The sequence below is a fragment of the Oncorhynchus gorbuscha genome, linkage group LG22, assembly GCF_021184085.1.
Source record: "Oncorhynchus gorbuscha isolate QuinsamMale2020 ecotype Even-year linkage group LG22, OgorEven_v1.0, whole genome shotgun sequence".
NCBI lineage: Eukaryota > Metazoa > Chordata > Actinopteri > Salmoniformes > Salmonidae > Oncorhynchus > Oncorhynchus gorbuscha.
This window is the reverse complement of record NC_060194.1, coordinates 19,900,613-19,924,594: the sequence shown is the minus strand read 5'-3', so window position 1 is coordinate 19,924,594 and position 23,982 is coordinate 19,900,613. Positions and strand designations below refer to the sequence as shown.

General features: G+C 42.6%; 1 pseudogene; it reads left to right on the top strand.

Annotated features, from left to right (window-relative positions):
- The window catches only part of LOC124009965, a 68,606-nt pseudogene that overhangs the window by 3,109 nt on the left and 41,515 nt on the right, over positions 1 to 23,982 (top strand).

Here is a 23,982-nt window from a genome sequence, read left to right as displayed (position 1 = left end):
AAGCACTTCATGATTACGGAAGTGAGTACTACAGGGCAGTAGTCGTTTAGCTCAGTTACCTTAGCTTTCTTGGGAACAGGAACAATGATGACCCTTTTGAAGCATGTGGGAACAGCAGACTGGGATAAGGGTTGATTGAATATGTCCGTAAACACACAGGCCAGCTGGTCTGCGCATGCTCTGAGGACGCGCCTGGGGATGCCGTCTGGGCCTGCAGCCTTGCGAGGGTTAACAACTTTAAATGTTTTACTCACGTCGGCTGCAGTGAAGGAGAGTCCACAGGTTTATGTAGCGGGCCGTGTCAATGGCATTGTATGGGCCTCAAAGCGAGCAAACAAGTTGTTTAGTCTGTCTGGGAGCAAGACATCCTGGTCCGCGATGGGGCTGGTTTTCTTTTTGTAATCCGTGATTGACTGTAGACCCTGCCACATACCTCTTGTGTCTGAGCCGTTGAATTGTGACTCTACTTTGTCTCTATACTGACGCTTAGCTTGTTTGATTGCCTTGGGAAGGGAATAGCTACACTGTTTGTATTCAGTCATCTTTCCGGTCACCTTGCCCTGGTTAAAAGCAGTGGTTCGCGCTTTCAGTTTCACACGAATGCTGCCATCAATGCACGGTTTTTGATTTGGGAATGTTCTAATAGTTGCTGTGGGTACGACATCGCTGATGCACTTGCTAAAAAACTCGCTCACCGAATCAGCATATTCGTCAATGTTGTTGTTTGACGCAGTGCGGAACATATCCCAATCCACGTGATCGAAGCAGTCTTGAAGCGTGGAATCAGATTGGTCGGACGAGCGTTGAACAGACCTGAGCACGGGAGCTTCCTGTTTTAGTCTCTGTCTATAGGCTGGGAGCAATGAAATGGAGTCGTGGTCAGCTTTTCCAAAAGGAGGGCGGGGGAGGGCCTTATATGCGTCTCGGAAGTTATAATCACAATGATCCAGGCTGTGATTATAATCGAAGAGAATTCTCTTGGTAGATAATGCGGTCGACATTTGATTGTGAGGAATTCTAAGTCAGGTGAACAGAAGGACTTGAGTTCCTGTATGTTGTTATGATCACACCACGTCTCGTTAATCATAAGGCCTACCCCCCCGCCCCTCTTCTTACCAGAAAGATGCTTGTTTTTGTCGGCGCGATGCGTGAAGAAACCAGCTGGCTGCAACGACTCCGATAGCGTGTCTCCGTGAGCCATGTTTCCGTGACGCAAAGACCGTTACAGTCTCTTATGTCTCTCTGGAATGCTACCCTTGCTCAGATTTCATCAACCTTGTCAAGAGACTGGACATTGGCAAGTAGTATGCTCGGGAGTGATGCGCGATGTGCCCGTCTCCGGAGCCTCACCAGGAGACCGCTTCGTCTGCCCCTTTTACGGCGACGTTGTTTTGGTTCGCCGGCTGGGATCCGATCCATTGTCCTGGGTAGTGGGCAAAACGCAGGATCCGCTTCGGGAAAGTTGTATTCCTGGTCGTAATGATGGTGAGTTGACGTTGCTCTTATATCCCGACCGTATTTAATAAAACCTAAGATTACCTGGGGTACCAATGTAATAAATAACATGTAAAAAAACTAAATACTGCAAAGTTTCCTAGGACCGTGAAGAGAGGCGGCCATCTCTGTCGGCGCGGGAAGTTTTGCCTTGAAGAATGGGCAAAAATCCCAGTGGCTAAATGTGCCAAGCCTATAGAGACAGACCCCAAGAGACTTTCAGCTGTAATTGCTGCAAAAGGTGGCTATACAAAGTATTGACTTTGGGGGTGGGGGGGAAGGGTGAATAGTTCAAGTTTAATTTTTTGTCTTATTTCTTGTTTGGTTCACAATAACAAATATTTTGCATCTTCAAAGTCATAGTCAGGTTGTGTAAATCAAAAGATACAAACCCCCCCAAAATACATTTTAATTCCAGGTTGTAAGGCAACGAAATATGAAAAATGCCAAGGGGGTGAATACTTTGGCAAAGCCACTATATATGTGTGTGTTATTTTTGAAAAGAGATTAATCTTACAAACTATATTTTTTCAAAGTTCTTCTGCATGCAGCTACAATAGTAGCTGTTGAGAGAAAGGAATATGTGCCCTGTGCCACGGCTTTCTTTGAATGATACTGTACTGTACTGCAGTGTTATTGTCCATGCTGCACTGCACTCTGATGAACCATACCATACCAAGCAAGAGACAAAAAGCACTTCCATATTCCATCCATGTATTTTTCAACGTCTCTATCTTTTCTAAAGCATTATAATTATTCTAAATGTAATATCAAATGTGATGTGCTCGATCTGATATGCCTGCATTTAAAATGGTAATTTCCTAAGCTTGGAATATATTTGTACTCTGACCCTTTCCTGTCCTTCCCATTCCTCCATCACACATCCAGGCCAATTTCATTGTATTGCTCCATGCGCTCTCCATGGTGCTACTGTACATTCACCTCAGTCAAATTATAGCTCCAGATTAGTGGGGGCATTTTTTCCCTGCTGTGCTGCTAATGCTACTTGACTGTGGGCATGTTGAAAGATGTGTCGCCATACAAGGTGGATTTCTTTACCGACAGAACTGACTTTCATCTCTTGGAAAACAATGAATTCAGAAATCTGCTTGAGTTTTCTTCTCCTCCAACTTGAAATGACAGGTTTCATTGCAGATGCACAGAGTATGGCTAGACAGGATAGGTGTAGCTTTCGGACAGAAGTGGGACACATCACAACGTGCCCTGGGACAGTGTCAAAAATGACTAAGACAACTTAGGAACTTGAATGCAGATTCTTACAGATAGGTATCTTTTCAGGGGAGACATGAGTCATCCATTTATGCAATTGCAATATTTCTTAAGTTTTCTAAATGTATCTGTTATACCTTTTATTTTCCCCCTGAAATTCGTGTTTCAACGAATCTCTGCTAGTTGTTCTATTCTATCTCAGGCTGTGTAATAAATATTACTCAGTCTGTGTATAGGGGCCATTAACCATGCTTAGGCTTTTAGCAAGCCTCAGTGCTGCATTATGAGTGTATCTACTCTGTCGGTCAAGTTTGGCCTCTTTCTCTGCCTCTGCCCCACATGTAGCTGACATTGGCCAACTCCAATGTCAGCATGGGAAGAGCAGCTGGGCAGAAAAGGGCCTGCAGATCTGTGATGGAATCAGGCAAAGAGCACAACCAGCACTGTTTGAAAGGTTGCCTAGCAGGCAAATTGCGGGTGTGTGCATGTGCGTGTGCAATATTGTCCGACCAACACCTCAGCCGTCAATGGACATAAATGAGGTTTCCCCCAATTGTGCTGCCAAGGCCTTTTGATATGTTCACTGATCTTTTTAAAGGACACCCAGGGAGAAAGTAGGTGTGCAAGTCTGCACATTACGAATAGGGAACACCAACTGGGTTATATAGAGGAAGGCTGATGTTCCCCCTCTCTGCCTGGTCACAGCTGCCCTACGGGTGGTGCACTGAAAAATTCCAGCTAAAGCAAACTCAGTCATCCTTGCTGTTACTTTCTGGAGTGAAGGGGCTTTGTCCTATTTGAATAGCAAGCCTGATATGTTCTGTAATTTTTAAAATGTTTCCTGAGTTCTTGTTGTGCAGGGAGAATCCGATTCTGTAAGTGCCATTGACATGATAACTACACAGCATGTATTTACTATGCCTGTGAAATATGTAAAGACATGTGATTTTACTTTCGAAGAGCCCCCATGCTTATAAATAAATTGAATGCGAGGGTCACAGGGCCAAGGATGCTTAAATTCCCTGCAGAATCTAGCAATGGTGTTTGTCAAAGAAAGAGCTGCTGCCGCTGCTGGCTATGGTCTTGCCAATTCTCTCATGGACGAGGTTTGCAACTTAATAGATATCCTATTGAAATAATCGTTACATGAATAGATAAACCGCAATTTAATGTGATTTGTAAAAAATGTACAACTTTAAAACAAGATAGCGAAGCAACACGTCTTGCAGATTGGGAAATTTCTTCTTGCATAGGCCTTCATTTGGTGAGAGGAAATAGGAAAGGACGGGAAGGATGTTACATTATCCAGACAGGAAGATACTTATATAAAGCTGGCTCTCCCAGGAGGTGTTATGGGATGATAGATACGTTCCCTTAAGATACATTACTGCTGGCTCATTGTGCTTTTGAGCCATGTGAGGTGGCAGCACTGACAGCCTATAGGGACTCCACTGAGCACATCCAGGGCTCAACAGCTCTCGTAACATGGTAACAGCTCATCCTGGAGGCAACAAGAACTGCCAAGACAACAAATCAAGTAATGAAACATGGTCAATCCCAAATTAGTACGTGAGGATGCAGAAATCTGGAGACTTTACAATGAGGTTGAACATTTTCAAAATAATGGAAGATGATTAATAAGTGAACCTTGTCTGGCAACCTTGGATTTTTCTGGCAACCCAGGCCCTGAAATGTGAATTGTGAGATATTGGTGTAGGGTTCTGAGGCGCACCGGCTTTGTGTAGATGACTTGATGTAATTGGCCACCTCGCTCACAACTACCCACAATAACGTTTCACATTCTGCATTGAACTGATGTTTTGTCTTCAAGTGTTTTGTTGACCTGTGTTTCTTTTTGGTATTGAACGTGTGAGTGTCATTTTGTATTGGCATAGTGACTGTTGTTGTAATCGTTCTTTAAAAAATCATGGGTAAAGCTTTCAAAATACAATAAAGGCCTCCAGTATGAAGACTACCTCAGCTTATTTAAAGAAAGACACTTTCTGAAAAGCTCACATCAGTTGTTTAATTCAGATTCAATAAAGGGACTGTTAGTTTCAGGGTCAATATAAAAACATTAACTAGAAATGAAAGAGACAAGCTGCATGTCTCTCATCAGGTCAGACATAATGCTATGAGACGGGAGGGACATTTATCAGCCATTTTCATTTAATTTTCCAGAAAGAAATTACTTCTCCCTCTGTATATCAAGTGTGGCTAAAACGGATTCTAAATCTGAAGTGTGTCCATGATATATGATTACTTTGTCAGAGGGAAATAATTATTTGTTGTTTTGATTTTCTAGCTTTTTATTCTATTTCAGTCTATTTCTCAACGGTTAACACAGTTGAGAAATCGAATTACTTAGTTGAAGGCTGTGACTCCCCATGTACAATTAACACGATTAATTGAATTCTAATGGAGAATCAGAATGTGCTATTCAACTTGTTGGGAAAAGAGCTGCTCTGAGCCTTTGGTGCACATGCACAATACATTATCCCATTTAGTATAAATGTTCCAGTAACTGACATTTATTTGAGTTCTACTTTGTCCTTTAACAGAATTATTCCTCATTCAGCTGGACAATTTAAATTCTCTGAGAGGAAATGTTGAACTGATTCAAATTTGAGAGAAAGCGTTGCAAGCATACATATTCTGCTAAGCATAAACATTCTAAGAGAATGCGTTATACCAGCACAACAGGAGAAAGGGAAGAGACACTCATTTCCCTTTGCCCTTTTAGCTTTAAAATCTCAAAAGAGATTTGTGCAATAAAGTATAATCCTACTGCTATTTTAGAAATGTACTTTAAAAAAAAGTCTCTCTCCGCATTACAAATATTTCTATTGCAACACAATAGTACTTTTGTTCAGCAGACCAGCCTTGTCTGGCCCTGAAAAATTGCGAGAATCAATCTAAAAAATTTACTTGAAAAGTTTTCCAAGAAATTGCTACAATACTTCACAAAAACACATTGACTTGAAAGACTGCCTCCTCAGTGGATGAGGGCCAAATATGAATAAGATGGAAACCTAGTTCAGTTTTCTGAGGAAATGGGGCAGATCAGCCATTCTCCTTTTGCCTCTCAAAATAGCACACAGAAATCTAACACCTTGATCATGTCAAGGGTTCATATAGAGGTTGCCCTACTGATCATGTCAAGGGTTCATATAGAGGTTGCCCTACTGATCATGTCAAGGGTTCATATAGAGGTTGCCCTACTGATCATGGCATGTTTGTTTTAGAGACGCCGTCTGATCTGAAATCCTGCAGCTGTCGTCTTGGACTGATTCATTAAATGTCAGATTTCGAAAAAGTATCATACTTTCATTTTGGCTTCTCAAACTAACTCAGACATTTTGTGTAATTGGTTAATCCAATCTCCCCATTCTTGCTACAACTGTATATGCATTCGCACATCAAGTCTTCGCTTGAGTTGGGCTCCCCGATGGAACAACTGTGGAACATCTGAGCTTGTGGTTGTTTGTGGGGGAAGGGTGGGGAGAGTATGTGTATGTATCCCACATCTGTTGCTATGGGGTAATGATGTTAGGGACAGTATAGGATGAATCACAATAATTGTTTCCTAAAATATGAATTGCTTGCCAAGAAATTAAATGTTTGTATTGCCAGTCCTGGTTATAGGTAATAATAGGTAACAATCAAATATGAAGAGCTTACATCGTTATGCATATTATTAGTTAATTGTATAAATAAATGTGTGTATATATATATATATATATAATATATTTAAATAACTGTATACAATACAATCGAGGTGAGGGCATTGGAAATGCTTTTGGCTGTTAATCTGCGGCTTTTCTGTAGGTGGCACTGTGTGCTCTTTTTAAAGGATGGGTCCTGTCACGTTCGTCATATTGATGAGACCAAGGCGCAGCGTGATAAGCATACATTCTTCCTTTAAATGAAGGAAAAACACTAAACAAACTAACAAAGAAACAAAATGAACGTGAAGCTATATAACACGAGTGCTGACAGGCAACTGCACATAGACAATAACCAAATAAACCAAAATGGAAAAATGGCAACCTAAATAGGATCCCCAATCAGAGACAACGATAAACAGCTGTCTCTGATTGGGAACCAATTCAGACCACCATAGACCTACATATACCTAGACATACCAAAACCCCATAGAATTACAAAAGACCCTAGACAAGACAAAAAACACACATACCACCTTCGTCACACCCTGACCTAACCAAAATAATAAAGAAAACAAAGATAACTAAGGTCAGGGCGTGACAGTACCCACAAACCTAAACCTATATGTGAGGGTCTGGGTGGGCATCTAACCTGGGTGGCGGCTCTGGTTCTGGACGCCGCCCCCCTTCTTTACCCTGAGTCCGCTCTTGTAGCACTGACCCGTGGATCATCGTCGGAGGCTCTGGACTGCGGATCCTCGTCATAGGCCCTGGGCTGGGGACCGTCGCTGGAGACCCCGGACTGGGGACCTTCGCTGGAGACCCCGGACTGGGGACCTTCGCTGGAGACCCCGGACTGGGGACCTTCGCTGGAGACCCCGGACTGGGGACCTTCGCTGGAGACCCCGGACTGGGGACCTTCGCTGGAGACCCCGGACTGGGGACCTTCGCTGGAGACCCCGGACTGGGGACCTTCGCTGGAGACCCCGGACTGGGGACCATCATTGGAGACCCCGGACTGTGGCCGTCGTTGGAGGTTCCGGTCTGTGAACTGTCACCGGACGCTCTGGACTGGGTACTGTCGCCGGACGCTCTGGACTGGGTACTGTCACCGGACGCTCTGGACTGAGTACTGTCACCGGACGCTCTGGACTGGGTACTGTCGCCGGACGCTCTGGACTGGGTACTGTCGCCGGACGCTCTGGACTGGGTACTGTCGCCGGACGCTCTGGACTGGGTACTGTCGCCGGACGCTCTGGACTGGGTACTGTTGCCGGACGCTCTGGACTGGGTACTGTCGCCGGACGCTCTGGACTGCCGAGGCGCACGGTCTGCCTGGTGCGTGGTGCCTGCACTGGTGGTACCGGGCTGGGGACACACACCTCAGGGCGAGTGCGAAGAGCAGGAACAGGGCGTACTGGAATGTGGAGGCGCCCTTTAGGGAGAGTTCGAGAAGCAGGAACAGGACACACCTGACTGGGAAAGAGCACTTGAGGGAGAGTGCGAGGAGTTGGCACAGGACGCACTGGGTCTTGAAGGTACACTGGAGACCTGGTGTGTATAGCCGGCATCAATTATTCCGGAACTTTATTAACACACGTTTCAGGACGAGTATGGAGAGCTGACTCAGGTGGCACCAAACTGACAACACGTTCTTTTATTTCAAATCCGTGCGTCAACAACTCCCCCATTTCTCTCTCCTCCGAATCCTCCTTCTTCTCCCAGACTGGCTCTGGTTTACTCCTCGGCTCCGCCGACTGCTCCATGTGCCCCCCCGCAAAACAATGTATTGGGCTTTCTGTGGTTGCCTTGACTCCTCGTATCATCGCCTTTCCTCCTGTGCTATCTCCACCTGCTTCCATGGCAGGGTCTTGTCCCCTGCCATTACCTCCTCCCAGGTCCAGGATGTCCTCCACTCATCTTTCTCCCGGTCCCAGGATGCCCGCTCCTCATTCACACACTGATTGGTCCTTATTTGGTAGGTTATTCTGTCACATTCGTCATAACGAGTAGACCAAGGTGCAGCATGATATGAATACATAACTCTTTAATTAAAGAGAGAGCACTGAACAAACTATACAAAACAACAAAACAAACCTTGACACTAATATGGCTAGTGCAGACAGGCAACTAAACATAGAATATACTGTAACCCACAAAACCAAAATGGAAAATGGCAACCTAAATAGGGTTCCCAATCAGACACATCTGTTTATCGTTGTCTCCGATTGGGGATCCTATTTAGGTTGCCTTTTTCCATTTTGGTTTTGTGGGTTATATTGTATGTTTAGTTGCCTATATTCTATGTTTAGTTGCACTTCAGTGTTGTGGGGCAAAATGCATAGTGGATAGAATTAGAAATGTATTGTCGGATATTATTTATCATAATCAGACAGGTTTTTTTTTTACATGGACGATACATTTGAGATAATATAAAAGACAAGTACTGGAAACAATCGACCACTATGAAACATCTGGGAAACCAGGCCTATTCCAGTTGACCTATTTGCTTATGGCCATGCCTACACCTAACAACTTGTTTTTTTTTATTATTCAATTTTATTTGGAACGGCAAGCCCAAAAAATGTTTATGGCCTTATCATATAATGAATATGAATTAGGAGGGCAGAAATGATGAATTATTAAAGCATTAGACATTTCACTAACGGCTTCGGTCATACAAAAGCTATACTTAAATCTGAACTGGTTCTCTAACAGATTGGTAAAAATGTCTCACCCCATGTTCAAGAATGGCCTCTTTCCCTTTATTCAGAATACAACCTCTCCTTGTCGGTTATTTGAAAATTAAATAATCTCCAAAATATGGCTATTTTTAAAACAAACCATAGAAAGTTGCTTGCAATTTCAGTTTAATCAACCAGAAAAGACAGAACAAATATTACAACAAGTATTATGGTTAAACTCAAATATACTAATGATAAAAAACATTACCTTTGGAAAGAATGTTTACAAAAAAGTGTAATCTTTGAAAATGATATCATGAATAGGACTGGTGGAGTTATATCAAATTGTCACGCCTTGGTCATTGTATCTTGTGTTTTTGTTATATGTTCGGGTAGGCCAGGGTGTGACATGGGTTTATATGTTGTATTTCGTATTGGGGTTTGTATTAATTGGGAGTGTGTATTAGTAGGGGTGTGTCTAGTTAGGCTTGGCTGCCTGAGGCGATTCCTAATTGGAGTCAGCTGATTCTAGTTGTCTCGGATTGGGAACCGTATTTAGGTAGCCTGAGTGCACGTTGTATTTCGTGGGTGATTGTACCTGTCTTAGTGTTAGTCACAAGATAGGCTGTATTTGTTTCACTCGTTTGTTGTTTTCGTATTTTCAGTTATCTCATGTACCGCATTATTATTCATTAAAATGTCATGAGTAACCTACATGCTGCATTTCGGTCTGACTCTCTACAAACAACAGACGAAGTTCATTACAGAATCACCCACCATTCACAGACCGAGCAGCGTGTGAACTGGCAGGAGCTAAAGGAGGACGCTATGGACGGCAGAAGCAGGGATTATACGAGACGTGGGAAGAAATCGACAGGTGGGCGGCCGACCCAGAGCGAGTGCAGGAGCCCGCCTGGGATTCCCTACAGCAATGTGAAGAGGGCTATACACGTATGGAATCGAGAAGGAAAGCATTGCTATACAGAGCGAAAACCGAAGGTAAAGGGGGAAAGCGCAGAGAGAGAGTGGCTGAGTCAGAGAATAGACCTGAGCCTACTCTCCCTGTTAATCGTGAAGAGCAGTTGCAATGGGAGAGACTGCATCATTTGGAGATTTGGACATGGGAGGAGGAATTAGACGGTCAAGGACCCTGGGAGCAGCCGGGAGAATATCGCCGTCCCAAGGAGGAAATAGAGGCAGCTAAAGCGGAGAGGCGCATGTATGAGGAGGCAGCACGGCGACGCGGTTGGAAACAGGAAAGTCACCCCCCAAAAAATATTGGGGGGGGCTAAAAGGGAGAATAGTTATGCCAGGTAGGAAACCTGCGCATACTCCCTGTGCTCACCGGGCTAGAGAGACCGGGCAGGCACCGTGTTATGCTATGGAGCGCACGGTGTTTCCAGTGCGGGTGCAGAGCCAGCTGCGACACATACCAGCCCTTCCTATTTGCCGGGCTAGAGTGGGCATCGAGCCAGGTAAGCTTGGGCAGGCTAGGTGCTCAAGAGCTCCAGTGCGCCTGCACGGTCCGATCTATCCAGAGCCACCTCTACACACCAGTCCTCCGGTAGCAGCTCCCCGCACTAGGCTTCCTGTGTGTTTCCTCGCGCCAGTACCACCAGTTCCAGCACCACGCACCAGGCCTCCAGTGCGCCTCGCCTGTTCAGCACAGCCAGTGCTTTTCTCCCCTCCTGTGCTATCGGAGTCTCCAGCCTGTTTAGCGCAGCCAGAGCTTTTCTCCTCTCCTGCGCTGCCGGAGTCTCCTGTCTGTCCAGCGCCACCAGTGCTACCAGTCGGCCCAGCGCGTCCAGTGCGCCTCGCCTGTTCAGCGCAGCCAGAGCTTTTCTCCTCTCCTGCACTGTTGGAGTCTCCCGCCTGTTCAGCTCAGCCAGAGCCTTTCTCCTTTCCTGCGCTGCCGGAGTCTCCTGTCTGCCCAGCGCCGCCAGTCGGCCCAGCGTCACCAGTCTGCCAGGATCCACCAGAAGTGCCAGTCTGCCAGGATCCGCCAGAAGTGCCAGTCTGCCAAGATCTTCTAGATCGGCCAGACAACCTGAATCATCCAGGTCCACCAGCCAGCCAGGATTTACCGGAGCCTACTACCTGCCTGAGCTTCCTCTCAGTACTGAGCTTCCTTTCAGTACTAGGCTTCCTCTCTGTACTGGGCTCCCTCTCAGTACCGGGCTTCCCCTCTGTCCTGAGCTGCCCTGCTGTTCTGAGCTGCCCCTCTATCCCGAGCTGCCCCTCTATCCCGAGCTGCCCCTCTGTCCCGAGCTGCCCCTCTGTCCCGAGCTGCCCCTCGGTCCCGAGCTGCCCCTCGGTCCCGAGCTGCCCCTCGGTCCCGAGCTGCCCCTCGGTCCCGAACTGCCCCTCAGTTATGTGGGGATCAGGGTGAGGACTATTAGGCCATGGTCGGCGGAGAAGGTGGATTATCCTAGGACGCGAAGGGGAGGAACTAGGACATTTATGGAGTGGGGTCCACGTCCCGAGCCAGAACCGCCACCATGGACAGACGCCCACCCGGACCCTCCCTATGCTCTTGAGGTGCGTCCCGGAGTCCGCACCTTAGGAGGGGGGGTTCTGTCACGCCTTGGTCATTGTATCTTGTGTTTTTGTTATATGTTCGGGTAGGCCAGGGTGTGACATGGGTTTATATGTTGTATTTCGTATTGGGGTTTGTATTAATTGGGAGTGTGTATTAGTAGGGGTGTGTCTAGTTAGGCTTGGCTGCCTGAGGCAATTCCTAATTGGAGTCAGCTGATTCTAGTTGTCTCGGATTGGGAACCGTATTTAGGTAGCCTGAGTGCGCGTTGTATTTCGTGGGTGATTGTACCTGTCTTAGTGTTAGTCACAAGATAGGCTGTATTTGTTTCACTCGTTTGTTGTTTTCGTATTTTCAGTTATCTCATGTACCGCATTATTCTTCATTAAAATGTCATGAGTAACCTACACGCTGCATTTCGGTCTGACACTCTACAAACAACAGACGGAGTTCATTACACAAATATATTGAAATTTCTGCTCTATCCAAAATTACAACCAAATAATTGCAGCATTACTGCACAAATGGAAGAGGCAAGTGGAAGGGGGAGAAAGTAAGAAACTTGTCTGTCGGCACTGCATTAAAAACAACAATTGGATACAAAACAATTGTGATAAATAAACAAGTATATCAGTTTCATTTAAGGACCAACAAATTGCCATACAGATTGCAAAATAGTTGGGAAGAGATTTTGGATGTATCGATTCCATGGCACATGGTTTATGAACTGATACACAAAACGACACCGGATTCAAAATTCTTGCAACCAATATATGAGGGATAAAACCATCTCAACTCTGCAGATTTTGCTGCCAAGAGAAAGAATCATAAAAAAACCTAGGTGTTATCCATTAGGAATGTGACCAAAATACCTTTTTATCACCTGAGGAACATTGCCAAGGTGCAGCCGTTTCGCTCTCAGGCTGATACAGAGACTCATCCATGATTTTATTACAAGCAGTCTTGACTACTGTAATGCTCTCCTGTCTGGTCTACCCAAGAAAGCCATTGCTCAACTGCAAAACATACGGAATGCTGCGGCACAGGTACTGACCAAGACCAGATGGAGAGCACACATTACACTGGTTTATAGGTCTCTGCACTGGCTGCCTGTGAGTTTTAGAATCCATTTAAATATACTTCTATTGGTTTAGAAATCAATCCACCATTGGGCACGCCAATACACGTCAGACATGCTTTTAAAATGTGTACCCAGTAGGTCCATCAGGTCCTCTGGCACTGGCCTTTTAACTATGGAGAGGCAGCCTTTAGAAATGATGCTGCCAGCCTCTGCAATAGCATAACAGAGAACCTGAGGGGGGCTGAAACTGTAGACCTTTTAAAAGAGATCTTAGAACACATCTTTCTAGCTTTTCCTTTCTTTAGGGTGCTTCTTAGTTATTCAGTTTTTGGATTGTCATTCTTTTGGATTGTCATTCTTTTGTTTTGTATCTTATTTTTGTTGTGTCGTAAAAGTTTCAGCTTTTGTTTTAATAGTTTTTTATTCATTTTTTTCCCCCTGTAAAGCACATTGCATTGCATTCCGTGCTAAATTAGATCCTTGTTTTGATACTGTCCATATGTAGCTTGTTTTTGTTTGCAGGTTCAGGAATGGCTGAGTAATTGCAACATTTACCTGGAGCTACCACTGCAGAAGCAGTGGTGGATGATTTGAAAAGTTATAGTCAATCGATAATAATCAATAATATAATATACATAGCAAAATTGTTTCTCTTTAATCTGTAGAAAGTATGAGAATAGAAAGGTTTAAAACTTTTGTGAAACAACACAGCACAGTTGAAATATATAAGGCAAATATAAATTAAAACTGGATGGTGTTCAGAGATAGACATAAGAGTAGAATAATAGTGAAGACATCGAAATTATGAAATAACACACATGGAATCCAAATATATTTTATATTTGAGCCACACTTTTCCTTGATGACAGCTCCTCACACTCTTGGCATTCTCTCAACCAGCTTGAGATAGTCATCTGGAATGCATTTCAATTAACAGGTGTGACTTGTTAAAAGTTCATTTGTGGAATTTCTTCTCTTCTTAATGTGTTTGAGCCAATCAGTTGTGTTGTGACAAGGTAGGGGCGTATTATGGCAAGAACAGCTCAAATAAGCAAAGAGAAATGACAGTCCATTACTTTAAGACATGAGGTTCAGTCAATCCGGAAAATGTCAAAAACTTTGAAAGTTTCAAGTTTCAAGTGCAGTAGCAAAAACCATCAAGCGCTATGATGAAACTGGCTCTCATGAGGTCCGCCACAGGAAAGGAAGGCCCAGAGTTACATCTTCTGCAGAGGAATGATTCATTAAAGTTACCAGCATCAGAAATTTCAGCCCAAATAAATGCTTCACAGAGTTCAAGTAACAGACACATCTCAACATCAACTGTTCAGAGGAGACTGCGGAAATCAGGCTTTCATGGTCGAATTGCTGCAAAGGACACCAATAATAAGAAGAAACTTGCTTGGGCCAGGAAACACAATCAATGGACATTTGACCAGTGGGAAGCTGTCCTTTAGTCTGATGAGTACAAATTTGAGATTTATTGGTTCCAACCGGTATGGCTTTGTGAGATACAGAGTAGGTTAACGGATGACCTCTGCTTGTTCCCATCGTGAAGCATGGAGCTGTAGGTGTGATGGTGCTTTGCTGGTGACAGTCTGTCATGTATTTTGAATTCAAGACACACTTAACAGCATGGCTACCACTGCATTCTGCAGCTATAACCCATCCCATTTGGTTTGCGCTTAGTGGGACTATCATTTGTTTTTCAACAGGACAATGATCCAACACACCTCCAGGCTGTGTAAGGGCTATTTGACCTAGAAGGAGAGTGCTGCATCAGATGTCCTATTCTCCCCAATCACCCGAGCTCAACCCAATTGAGATGGTTTGTGATGAGTTGGACCGCAGAGTGAAGGCAAAGCAGCCAACAATTGCTCGGCATATGTGGGAACTCCTACAAGACTGTAGGAAATGCATTCCAGGTGAAGCTGGTTGAGAGAATGACAAGAGTTTGCAAAGCGGTCATCAAGGCAGTTATTTCATAGTTTTGATGTCTTCACTATTATTCTACAATGTAGAAAATATTAGAAATAAAGAAAACCCCTTGAATGAGTAGGTGTGTCAAAATGTTGGACTTGTAATGTATATTTAAAATAAAATATACAATATAAGTTATTTACAAAATATTTACAAAAAATATAAATGAGTGATTGGAGATTACGATGACAATAACATTGATGAAAGCCACGGTCGATCTGCAATATTAAAGCTGATCAACCCCCCTAAAAATGTTTTTTTTTTCAAATAACGTAACATTTGGATACTTACTGAGACGTGGTTAAAAATTCTGTGCCAAACTCCGATGTGTCTCTAAATGGATATAATGTTTATAGATCTGACAGAGCTGGCAGAGGTAGGGGTGTCACCATATTGATAAAGAACAACATAAATGTTACTGTGTGTAATACCACTCTTGTCCCCAAGCAATTTGAATGTCTTTTACTAAATGTGGGCCTTGGTAATAATGCCCAACTAGAGTTTATCAACCCTCCCTTGGCCCACCCAATTTCTCTTAGCAAATTGTCTGACTTGCTGTTTAACTATAATAATTCTGAATGATTAATATTGGGTGATCTTAACCTGGATTGGTGGAATGCCAGTATCAGTTAGACTGAAGGGTTTTTGTACTGAGCTAAATTTCTCAACTGATAACTAAATCAACCCGCCACAACTTTAAAACACCCTGAAAAACCATCTCTTCAGGATATCATTCTGAAAAATGCCCCTCATAAGAATACATCCAATGGAATCTTTGCTAACGAGCTCAGTGACCATTGTCCCATTGCCTGTATTAGAGATACTAAACTACCTAAATTGTGTCCACGCATTATTACAAAGATACATTTTAGAACTTTCAATGAGCAACATTTCCTGTATGACCTGGGCTGTATGGTTAGGAGGGTCTGTCCTCTATCTCTGATTAGGATCAGGCCCTTAAATGTTTTACCTCTCTGTTTAACTCTGTTGTAGATACAGTTGAAGTTGGAAGTTTACATACATTTAGGTTGGAGTCATTAAAACTCATTTTTCAACCACTCCACAAATGTCTTGTTAACAAACTATAGTTTTGGCATGTCGGTTAAGGACATCTACTTTGTGCATGACATAAGTAATTTTTCCAACAATCGTTTACAGACACATTATTTCACTTATAATTCACTGTATCACAATTCCAGTGGTTCAAACGTTTACATGCATTAAATTGACTATGCCTTTAAACAGCTTGGAAAATTCCAGAAGGTGATGTCATGGCTTTAGAAGCTTCTGATGGGCTATTTGACATAATTTGAGTCAATTGGAGGTGTACCTGTGGATGTATTTCAAGGTCTACCTTCAAACTCAGTGCCTCTTTGCTTGACATCATGGGAAAATCAAAAGAAATCCGCCAAGACCTCAGATTTTGTTTTATTTGACCTCCACAAGTCTGGTTCATCCTTGTGAGCAATTTCCAAATGCCTGAAGGTACCACGTTCATCTGAACAAACAATAGTATGCAAATATAAACACTGTGGGACAACGCAGCCATCATACCGCTCAGGAAGGAGACGCGTTGTCTCCTAGAGATGAATGTACTTTGGTGCAAAAATGCAAATGAATCACAGAACAATAGCAAAGGACCTTGTGAAGATGCAGGAGGACAAAAGTATCAATATCCACAGTAAAACGAGTCTGATATCGACATTGAAAGGCCGCTCAGCAAGGAAGAAGCCACGGCTCCATATCCGCCAGGAAAAAAACAGACTACGGTTTGCAACTGCACATGGGACAAAGATCGTACTTTTTGGAGAAATGTCCTCTGCTCTGATGAAATACAAATAGAATTGTTTGGCCATAATGACCATCGTTATGTTTGGAGGAAAAAGGGGGAGGCTTGCAAGCCAAAGAAAACCATCTCAACCGTGAAGCACGGGGGTGGAAGCATCATGTTGAAGGAGTGCTTTGCTGCAGGAGGGACTGGTGCACTTCACAAGATAGATGGCATCATGAGGTAGAAAAATTATGTGGATATATTGAAGCAACATCTCAAGACATCAGTCAGGAAGTTAAAGCTTGGCAGCAAATGGGTCTTCCAAATGGACCATGACCACAAACATATTTCCAAAGTTGTGGCAAAATGGCTTAAGGACAACGAAGTCAAGGTATTGGAGTGGCAATCACAAAGCCCTGACCTCAATCCTATAGAAAATCTGTGGGCAGAACTGACAAAGAATGTGAGAGCAAGGAGGCCTACAAACCTGACTCAGTTACACCTGCTCTGTCAGGAGGAATGGACCACAATTCACCCAACTTATTGTGGGAAGCTTGTAAGAAGGCTACCCAAAACTTTTGACTCAAGTTAAACAATTTAAAGGCAATGCTACCAAATACTAATTGAGTGTATGTCAACTTCTGACCCACTGGGAATGTGATGAAAAGCTGAAATAAATCATTCTCTCTACTATTATTCTGACAAAATTATGATCCTAACTGACCTAAACAGGGAATTTTTACTAGGATTAAATGTCAGGAGTTGTGAAAAACTGAGTTGAAATGTATTTGGCTAAGGCATATGTAAACTTCTAACTTCGATGCCTTATAATATAAGAGATTAAGGACAGATCTAACTCACAATTCAGTCGTTCAGACATTTTAAGAATACATGTCTTACTCTGGTTAGAAAAGCAAAGTCAACATACTTAACGTAGAATGTATGCACACATGACTGTAAGTCGCTTTGGATAAAAGCGTCTGCTAAATGGCATATATATATATATATTATATTAATATATATATATTATATTAATATATATATATATATTAATGAATTGTGTATCTGAGAGTTGTGGAAACCAGCTAAAATCTGGACTTTTTTTTAACACCACCCCCTCATTGCCCCAGCATGTTATAACAGCCTCTTGTCCTATAACAGACAACAATGCCATGTGTGGTGCTTTTAATAACCATTTTGCCTCAGCTGACCATCTATTTGAAATAAATCGTTTCTGAAAATACCTCAAGCTCCACTAGTCTTTTATTCACTTCTAAACAAATAGCAGAGAATGATGCACTTTCAGGCACTCACTTTTTTTTAAAGAATGAAGTGCCTTGCAAAAAAAACTGTCGCTTCATTACTTTCTACTGCAGCTTTCTGCCCCCGTCATTGTAGAACTGTTGACCCACATTTTGTTTTTAACAATTGCTTCTGGTGCTTTTCCTAAAATCTGTAAGGCGGCGCATGCCCTCCCCCTTTATCCTTCTGACCTGGATAACTACCGCCCAATCTCTAAACTATCTTGCCTTGCAAAAATATTAGAATCACTGGAAAACTCTCAGCTAAGAACTTTTTAACTTCAAATGATCTGCTTAATGTGTACCACTCTGGTTTTAGACCTGGACATAGCTACGCTTGTCTTAAATAATAAATTGCTGTCATATTTATCGATCTGTCCAAGGCCTTGGATACTCTCAACCATCCCCTACTCATTCAAAGGTTGTCTGCAATGGGCATCGACCAGGCATCTTGCGTCTGTCAGACAGGACATGTGCTTTCTGATGGTTTTAAGTCAAATGACCTCAATATTACTAAAGCTGTCTTGCAGGGGTCAATTTTGGGACCTGTCCCCTTTATTATTTATATAAATAATCTCCAAAAATCGAACATTCATCTGTATGCATATGACACTATTATGTACGCTATTGCCACTAAAGCTAACCAGGCTAGGTAGGACCTGCAATCTGATTTTGTTGCCTTGCAGAAGTCCTTGTTGATTTAAAATTTGTACTTAATGCGGAAAAAACTAAATGTATTTTGTTTTCTAATTTTCTTAGAAATATTTCAGATGGCTTACGTATTTATTAATTGGATGGTTCTTTAATCGAGCTGGTTCCTGCATATAAATATCTGTGTATTTGACAATAAATTGACATTTAAAAACATACGTATGAGCAAGTTAAAGCTGAGATTTAAAGGTAGGCTTCTTTTATAGAAATAGATCATGCCTCTCCCAGCAGGATTCCGATTGTACAGTGAACTTTCCTGTCAGTTCTTGACTATGGGGACAAAATGTATCAGAATGCATTAGCCACTACTCTTAACCCTTTGGGTGCCATCTACCATAGTGCACTTTGCTTTATCACAGGTGACAGTTTTAACACAAATCACAGCATCCTATATCAGAAGGTTGGCTGGTCCTCATTAATGTCCATTGGGTCACTGCATTACTCCCTCTTTATTTACTAAGTTCTACTACACAAGCTTACGACCTACCTAGTGTAACTTTGCTGTTGAAGTTAACCAAGTTAACGAATGTGTTTTGTAACTCTTGAGGTTCTTTGGGTCTCCACAGAATTAAGGAAAATCCGCTTACATTTTTATGCGTCCCACTGCTGTAACAATTTGCAGATCTCATTAAAATTGGATGTTGGGACCTAGTAGCTGAGATTGTTTTAGTTGTTTGCGTATGTTATACTGAGCAAAAATATAAATGCAACATGCAACAATTTCAAAGATTTTACTGAGCTACAGTGTTACGATCAACTAGGAGTGGTGGGTGGAATCAGGCGCAGAGAGCAGGGTTCAGTCTTTCTTTCAAATGTATTCCCCAGCGCAACAAAACAGTCACGCCAACACACAGGGCGTATATAAGTTGCCAGTCCAAACAACAGGACAAAATAGTCCGGAGAATAAATACACGAATAACTCACACCATCAAACACAGAGTAACACAAACAAGCCCGCACAAATACCCAGCGGGCCGAGTGCCCTTAAATACCCTACAAACAAACCCTAATACAAAACAGGTGTACCCAATTACCCAATAACCCAAAACAAACGGAAAGGGAATCGATGGTAGCTAATAGGCCGGCGACGACGACCGCCGAGCACCGCCCGAACAGGAAGAGACACCATCTTCGGCAAGGTTTGTGACATACAGTCAATTGAAATAAATTATTTAGGCCCTAATCTGTGGATTTCACATGACTAGAGAGCATAGACCCACCCACTTGGGAGCTAGGTCCACCCACTGTGGAGCCGGGCCCGGCCAATCAGAATTATTTTTCTCCCCACAAAGGGGCATAAATCAAATCAAATTTTATTTGTCACATACACATAGTTAGCAGATGTTAATGCGAGTGTAGCGAAATGCGAAATTCCGTTTGGGTTTTGTGGGGTGTTGTTTTCCCATTTAGTATCTGTGCCTGACGGAACTGTTCGCTTTCGTTTTTTGTATTTGTTATTTTTGTTTGAGTGATTCTTGAAAGTAAAGATCATGAACTCTTTCCACGCTGCACTTTGGTCCACTCTTCCTTACGACAACGAGCGTTATACCTTGCCCTGATTAAAAGCAGTGGTTTGCGCTTTCAGTTCCGAGCGAATGCTGCCATCAATCCACGTTTTCTGGTTTGGAATGTTTTAATAGTTGCTGTGGGTACGACATCCCCGATGCATTTGCTAATAAACTCGCTCACCGAATCAGAGTATTCGTCAATGTTGTTGTTTGACGCAATGTGGAACATATCCCAGTCCATGTGATCGAAGCAATCTTGAAGCGTGGAATCAGATTGGTCAGACCAGCATTGAACAGACCTGAGTGCGGGAGCTTCCTGTTTTAGTTTCTGTCTATAAGCTGGAAGCAACAAAATGGAGTCATGGTCAGCTTTTCCGAAAGGAGGGCGGGGAGGGCCTTATATGCGTGTAATTAGGGACAGAAAACGCCGGGTGGATGTACTGCCAAATTCTCTAAAATGACATGGTCGGGAAATGAACATTAAATTATCTGGCAACAGATCAGTTGGACATTCCTGCAGTCAGCATGCCAATTTCACACTACTTCAAAACTGTGTGCATTAGGCATTGTGTTGTGTGGCAAAACTGCACATTTTACAGTGCCCTTTTATTGTCCCCAAGGTGCACCTGTGTAATAATCATGCTGTTTAATCAGCTTCCTGGTATGCCACACCTGTCAGGTGGATGGATTATCTTGGCAAAGGAGAAATGCTCACTAACAGGGATGTAAAAAAAAAATTACAAACAATTTTGCAAAATAATATTTTTGTATGCATGGAACATTTCTATGATCATTTTATTTCAGGTCATGAAAAATGTGACCACATTCAGTGTAGTATTCAGACATACGGGAAGTATTCCACATTTTGTTTTACATTACAGCCTTATTCCAAAATGGATTTAAAAAGAAATCCTCATCAATCTACACACAATAACCCATAATGAAAAGCAAACAGCAAAAATAGTTTATTTCTTTGGTGCAAATGTTTACGTTTTTTTTTTAATACCTTACTTACATGAGAATTCAGACCCTTTGCTATGAGACTCAAAATTGAGCTCAGGTAAATCCTGTATCCATTGATTATCCTTGAGAAGTTTCTACAACTTGATTGGAGTACAACTGGTAAATTCAATTAATTGGGCATGATTTGGAAAGGCACACACCTGTATTTATAATGTCCCACAGTTGACAGAGCAAAAACCATGTCAGGAGGTCGAAGGAATTGTCCGTAGAGCTCCGAGAGGGGATTGTGTTGATGCACAGATCTGAGGAAGGGTACCAATAAAATTCTACAGAATTGAAGATCCCAAGAACACAGTGCCCTTCATCATTCTTAAATGGAAGAAGTTTGGAACCACCAAGACTCTTCCTAGAGCTAGTCGGTTGGCCAAACTGTGCAATCGGGGAAGAAGAGCCTTGGTCAGGGAGGTGACCAATAATCTGATGCTCACTATGACAGAGCTCCAGAGTTCCTTTGTGGAGATGGGTGAACCTTCCAGAAGGACAACCATCTCTGCAGCACTCCATGAATCAGGCCTTTATGGTAGAGTGGCCAGATGGAAGCCACTCCTCAATAAAAAGGCACATGAAAGCCTGCTCGGAGTTTGCCAAACGGCACCTAAAGGACTCTCAGACTTTGAGAAACAAGATTCTCTGGTATGATGAAACCAAGATGGAACTATTTGGCCTGAATGCCAAGCATCATGTCTGGAGTAAACCTGGCACCATTCCTACAGTGAAGCATGGTGGTGGTAGCATCATGCTGTGGGGATGTCTTTCAGCGGCAGGGACTGGGAGACTAGTCAGAATGGAGGGAAAGATATGAACAGAACAAAGTGAAGAGAGATCCTTGATGAAAACCTGTTCCAGAGTGCTCAGGATCTCAGGTTGGAGCAAAGGTTCACCTTTCTACAGAACAACGACCCTAAGCACACAGCCAAGAAAACGCAGGAGTGGCTTCGGGACAAGTCTGAATGTCCTTGAGTGGCCCAGCCAGAGGCCAGATTTGAACCCGATCGAACATCTCTGGAGAGACCTGAAAATAGCTGTGCAGAGACTCTCGGTCGCAGTGTGGACTCCCTGTTAAAATAAAGGTTAAATAAAGGCTAATATATACTGAAAGCAGCTGTTCTGATCCAGGTTAAATCCATACATACTGTACAGTTGGTTACATTTTGTATGGATTTAGGTTTCCTCATGCAAGCATGCTTTATGAATACATTTTCTAAATCACGCCCTCAACGCTGGTGTGGAACACATTCTCATCTGCAAGATCTGATACATACAGAGAGATCCAGACGATGTTATTGACTTATTAAACATTATCTTCTGTGTTGTAACTGAAACTAACTTAGGGGTAACACTCATAGAAATAGAATGAATCACTCTAATTATATGATGATATGTTTCACAAACACGTACAAGTAGAAGCATTGGAACAAATGATGTTTCAGTGAGAAACATAGTGGAATGGTAATATCCAGGTGCTCTGTTGTTATCGAATGGGGAATGGAGTAGAGGTGTAGAGAGTTTTGGCTTAAATAATTCCCTACAATCCTGCAGAGCTGCAGGTGCAGTCAGCTTGTTCTAAAGCCCTGTAATTAAGAGCATCTATCATCATTAGCACTGGTACGGTCAGCCAATGCTTTTTACAATTAACTCCTCGAAATCCCCATGGAAGAAAAGTAATGCTCTGTTCACAACCTCTGTCATCACAAATTTTTTCCGTCAAGACAACATCATCCCAAGCTAATGGGCAGCATCTCATGGTCTTTGCACATTATAGGCAAAGACTTGTATGATAATGTGATGTAAGATTTGAGGTTTACTTTGGATGCTTGGATTATCCCCATCAACATTGGCTTGCTATTGCTACGTATCACTCAAAATTATTCCAAAGACCGGTGTTTTTTTTTCATGGTTTTGAAAGAAATGTTTGTGTACACTATTGCACATTTTTACAGAAATTGAACTGTAGAGTTTGTTCTTAAAGTCTTTGAAATTGTGCAAGCCATACTTAGTACTAAATAACAGTATGCAATTACACTTTAATTATTATACTTACATGGTATGGTACTACCAATGTTATTCCTGTGGCAAAATGCCTATATATTGTAAGGTTGGACTAAATATGTTTTCTATACTTTCTTTCATTGAATAATGATTATCATACATTTTCCATGTTGTCTGTATGTTGTCAAATAACTTTACATGTATTTGATGTCTATACCATTCATTCACATCTCCTGTAACATCAAGCTAGATTTTCTGCTGATATTTGCATTCCTCACATAAGTATCAGCCAATGAAATTACCCAAACACCATGAATCAGATCGATTTAAAAAAATGTCCCATGGTTCACTTGAATTGAGATCAGTTTGTTGTTGCAGGGAATTCAGCCATTGGAAAGTGAACAGCTTGGCTACAGAGAAGAGGGACTTTTTAAAGGCACCCTTGCCGCTGGCGCCGGAGTTTCTACGCAACCTGAGGTTGCTGGGCCGAAGACCAAGTCTGCAGCAGATCCACGAGAACTTGATCAAGAAATATGGAACTCACTTTTGGTGTCTGCTACGCTAGGAGGTAAGGAGCTTCACATACACCTACTCAGTGGCACGTAGCTTTAGGCTTTGTGGCTAAGGGATGTTGTTAGTTACTCATCTTAGTCTGTTCTCAAAATTGCTCCGGTGTAATTTCATCTCCTCAGATATTGATCATGTTGACTGCTTTAAAACAAAACAAAAATTACTCATACTGTATATATTTAGTCTGCTCATGATATCACTGTTGACAGGGCGACAGGTAGCATAGTGGTTACCTCTTTAAGGAATACCTAGGATAGGATAAAGTAATCCTTCTCACCCCCCCCCCCCTTAAAAGATTTAGATGCACTATTGTAAAGTGGCTGTTCCACTGGATGTCATAAGGTGAATGCACCAATTTGTAAGTCGCTCTGGATAAGAGCGTCTGCTAAATGACTTAAATGTAAATGTAAATGTAAGAGCATTGGGGCAGTAACAAAAA